At 52.9% G+C, this 5,000-nt stretch overlaps 1 non-coding gene across 1 annotated transcript in view; it reads right to left on the reverse strand.

Annotated features, from left to right (window-relative positions):
* LOC124769037 overlaps positions 1-1,744 on the reverse strand; it is a 1,909-nt gene extending 165 nt beyond the window's left edge. The window contains exon 1 of the ribosomal RNA XR_007012986.1: positions 1-1,744. This exon is cut by the window's left edge and continues 165 nt beyond it. This is a non-coding gene — a ribosomal RNA (small subunit ribosomal RNA).
* Positions 1,745-5,000: the final 3,256 nt, after the last annotated feature.

Genomic DNA, 5,000 nt, shown 5'->3' on the forward strand with positions numbered 1-5,000 from the left:
CGGTGTGTACAAAGGGCAGGGACGTAATCAACGCGAGCTTATGACTCGCGCTTACTGGGAATTCCTCGTTCATGGGGAACAATTGCAAGCCCCAATCCCTAGCACGAAGGAGGTTCAGCGGGTTACCCCGACCTTTCGGCCTAGGAAGACACGCTGATTCCTTCAGTGTAGCGCGCGTGCGGCCCAGAACATCTAAGGGCATCACAGACCTGTTATTGCTCAATCTCGTGCGGCTAGAAGCCGCCTGTCCCTCTAAGAAGAAAAGTAATCGCTGACAGCACGAAGGATGTCACGCGACTAGTTAGCAGGCTAGAGTCTCGTTCGTTATCGGAATTAACCAGACAAATCGCTCCACCAACTAAGAACGGCCATGCACCACCACCCACCGAATCAAGAAAGAGCTATCAATCTGTCAATCCTTCCGGTGTCCGGGCCTGGTGAGGTTTCCCGTGTTGAGTCAAATTAAGCCGCAGGCTCCACTCCTGGTGGTGCCCTTCCGTCAATTCCTTTAAGTTTCAGCTTTGCAACCATACTTCCCCCGGAACCCAAAAGCTTTGGTTTCCCGGAGGCTGCCCGCCGAGTCATCGGAGGAACTGCGGCGGATCGCTGGCTGGCATCGTTTATGGTTAGAACTAGGGCGGTATCTGATCGCCTTCGAACCTCTAACTTTCGTTCTTGATTAATGAAAACATACTTGGCAAATGCTTTCGCTTCTGTTCGTCTTGCGACGATCCAAGAATTTCACCTCTAACGTCGCAATACGAATGCCCCCGCCTGTCCCTATTAATCATTACCTCGGGTTCCGAAAACCAACAAAATAGAACCGAGGTCCTATTCCATTATTCCATGCACACAGTATTCAGGCGGGCTTGCCTGCTTTAAGCACTCTAATTTGTTCAAAGTAAACGTGCCGGCCCACCGAGACACTCAATAAAGAGCACCCTGGTAGGATTTCAACGGGGTCCGCCTCGGGACGCACGAGCACGCACGAGGCGGTCGCACGCCTTCGGCTCGCCCCACCGGCAGGACGTCCCACGATACATGCCAGTTAAACACCGACGGGCGGTGAACCAACAGCGTGGGACACAAATCCAACTACGAGCTTTTTAACCGCAACAACTTTAATATACGCTATTGGAGCTGGAATTACCGCGGCTGCTGGCACCAGACTTGCCCTCCAATAGATACTCGTTAAAGGATTTAAAGTGTACTCATTCCGATTACGGGGCCTCGGATGAGTCCCGTATCGTTATTTTTCGTCACTACCTCCCCGTGCCGGGAGTGGGTAATTTGCGCGCCTGCTGCCTTCCTTGGATGTGGTAGCCGTTTCTCAGGCTCCCTCTCCGGAATCGAACCCTGATTCCCCGTTACCCGTTACAACCATGGTAGGCGCAGAACCTACCATCGACAGTTGATAAGGCAGACATTTGAAAGATGCGTCGCCGGTACGAGGACCGTGCGATCAGCCCAAAGTTATTCAGAGTCACCAAGGCAAACGGACCGGACGAGCCGACCGATTGGTTTTGATCTAATAAAAGCGTCCCTTCCATCTCTGGTCGGGACTCTGTTTGCATGTATTAGCTCTAGAATTACCACAGTTATCCAAGTAACGTGGGTACGATCTAAGGAACCATAACTGATTTAATGAGCCATTCGCGGTTTCACCTTAATGCGGCTTGTACTGAGACATGCATGGCTTAATCTTTGAGACAAGCATATGACTACTGGCAGGATCAACCAGGGAGCTGCGTCAACTAGAGCTGAGCAGCCGGCCGCCCGGGAGTGTGTCCCGGGGGCCCGCGCGAACACGCAAGCGTCCGCTCAATCATTCTGCAAACAGGAGGAGGCTGAGCTCCCCTGCACAATACACCTCGAAACCCTCTCAGGTCCCGGCGGCGCGCAGCGCCGTCCCAAGTACTTGGTCGGGTTCGAGAGAGGCGCAATCGCCCGGAGTTAGGCGAGTAGACGCTTTCGGTGCGACCACCCGTGCTCCCAACTGAGCTTGCCGCTGCCGACAGAGGCCCGGGAGCGTGCTGTCGTGGCATTGCCGGCGGGAGACAACACGCGCCACCTACGGTGACCGGCAGCTCCAACGCCAGCGCCACAGAAGGACAAAAGCCCCACTTGGGTGCCGAAGCGAACTCTCCCAGCACAGCGCACGCGCCAACACATCCGCACAGCTGCGATACAAACCACCAGCGAGAACCGCTGGGGCGACCGAGCAGCAGACGGCGTCGCGGCGCCGAGCGCCGGGCGGCGGCGCATCCTCAACGCACACAGTCCTCAATCGGACCAGCACACTGAAGATGTCCACCGCGCTTCGCACCGGGCCCGCGAGGACCTACTTTGGCCGCACGGCGCCGCGCGCAGGGTGCGCCGGCGCGCAGCTCCGACGCCTGCCGCGTCCGTCGGCCGGCGCGCCTGCCACTGGCCGCCCCCACCAGCCGGCTGTAGCGCGTGCGCCCACGCACCGCGCGGCCAGCACGCCGGGAGGCGCCCCCTCACCGGCCGGGGACGGTCCCACCCAGCCACCGCCGCGTATCGCTTCACACCCAGATGCCGTTCAGTTTCGTCGGCATGGTGGGTATCGCTGGAACAACCGGTTCGTACCTCAACCTATCGTCGCCATCACCGATTCACCCCTAGCGAGAACAACCGCACCACAACAGGTTACCATTTGTTCATTTGCGTAACTTCACCAGAAAACGCAGGCGTCCATCGCCATTTGCAACTTCAACGATTATTGCATGCCTGTGTCAGGTGTCACGCCACACTACGTCTGCCCACATACACGCAACAAAATGTGCACGCCTAGACAATACGTGGAAGGTGGCCCCCGTACGTATGCGATGTCCATTGCTCGAACGACTGTCAACCGGCCTCTGTAGCATGTCGCAGATATGGAACGCGGTGCACCATGCCATCACGGTGTGTGAGGAGAGACGACTAGGTCCGAATACATCAACAGACAGCTCATGCTGATCGCCATCCACGGCGTCCGTTCCTCCCACACGTCTCTATGGCGTACCACACTGCAATCCAGCTCTCATAGGGAGACGACACGTAGCTGCGTGCACAATATTTGCACTGTATGGTCCGCCGTTTTTGGGCGCAGTCGTTGTACGGTCACACATGTGCCACGATGTATCATTCGGTACATAAGGACGAATGTGCAGTACAGATTGTGGTTTACGCGTACGACATTAGCGGACGGTTGACACAGGCCGCACCACAACGTAGCCTGAGTACGTCGCATGCGAAGGGCATTGAACATGCAAACTTCTCACCAACCAGCTTGCGAAGGCAGGGGGGCAAGGTGGGGACGTGGGGAGGGGCGGCATGTACGTCCTGCTGCCATCCACATTACAGTGTACAGCAGGAGCATGTGGAAAGTCAGCAAGACTTGCAAGGTGTTTAACATGAAGCGATACACAGGGGAGCGGGCAGTGCGAGTAGCGAACTATATTGCGAGGGTTGCGGGTGGGCAACACTACACTAATTGAACGAGTCGTATAACAATTACAGAGCAGGTTTAGGCGACAACATGGGTTACGTTAGGGGACAACGTGGGTTACGTTAGGGGACAACGTGGGTTACTTTAGGGGACAACGTGGGTTAGGTTAAGGCACAACGTGGGTTAGGTTAAGGCACAACGTGGGTTAGGTTAAGGCACAACGTGGGTTAGGTTAAGGCACAACGTGGGTTAGGTTAAGGCACAACGTGGGTTAGGTTAAGGCACAACATGGGTTAGGTTAAGGCACAACATGGGTTAGGTTAAGGCACAACATGGGTTAGGTTAAGGCACAACATGGGTTAGGTTAAGGCACAACGTGGGTTAGGTTAAGGCACAACGTGGGTTAGGTTAAGGCACAACGTGGGTTAGGTTAAGGCACAACATGGGTTAGGTTAAGGCACAACATGGGTTAGGTTAAGGCACAACATGGGTTAGGTTAAGGCACAACATGGGTTAGGTTAAGGCACAACATGGGTTAGGTTAAGGCACAACATGGGTTAGGTTAAGGCACAACATGGGTTAGGTTAAGGCACAACATGGGTTAGGTTAAGGCACAACGTGGGTTAGGTTAAGGCACAACGTGGGTTAGGTTAAGGCACAACATGGGTTAGGTTAAGGCACAACATGGGTTAGGTTAAGGCACAACATGGGTTAGGTTAAGGCACAACATGGGTTAGGTTAAGGCACAACATGGGTTAGGTTAAGGCACAACATGGGTTAGGTTAAGGTACAACATGGGTTAGGTTAAGGTACAACATGGGTTAGGTTAAGGTACAACATGGGTTAGGTTAAGGTACAACATGGGTTAGGTTAAGGTACAACATGGGTTAGGTTAAGGTACAACATGGGTTAGGTTAAGGTACAACATGGGTTAGGTTAAGGTACAACATGGGTTAGGTTAAGGTACAACATGGGTTAGGTTAAGGTACAACATGGGTTAGGTTAAGGTACAACATAGGTTAGGTTAAGGTACAACATAGGTTAGGTTAAGGTACAACATAGGTTAGGTTAAGGTACAACATAGGTTAGGTTAAGGTACAACATAGGTTAGGTTAAGGTACAACATAGGTTAGGTTAAGGTACAACATAGGTTAGGTTAAGGTACAACATAGGTTAGGTTAAGGTACAACATAGGTTAGGTTAAGGTACAACATAGGTTAGGTTAAGGTACAACATAGGTTAGGTTAAGGTACAACATAGGTTAGGTTAAGGTACAACATAGGTTAGGTTAAGGTACAACATAGGTTAGGTTAGGTTAGGTTAGGTTACACGTTGTTGTAAGGAAAGGTGTAGGGGGGGGGGGGCGGGGGCGGCAGGTTCGTTGATAGTGATTATAGTAAGTGAATGCTTGTGACATGATCAGATTTGTCACGTCAGGATGCACCTTTGGCTTATTAGAGGCGGCGCTCCAATTCTATGCTTGTGTGAGACCTGTGTCTTTGACTCATGTCATTGTTTGTGCGCTGTGACAGGAGGTACTATTGTG

This window comes from Schistocerca piceifrons, unplaced genomic scaffold (assembly GCF_021461385.2).
Source record: "Schistocerca piceifrons isolate TAMUIC-IGC-003096 unplaced genomic scaffold, iqSchPice1.1 HiC_scaffold_697, whole genome shotgun sequence".
In the NCBI taxonomy this organism is placed as follows: domain Eukaryota; kingdom Metazoa; phylum Arthropoda; class Insecta; order Orthoptera; family Acrididae; genus Schistocerca; species Schistocerca piceifrons.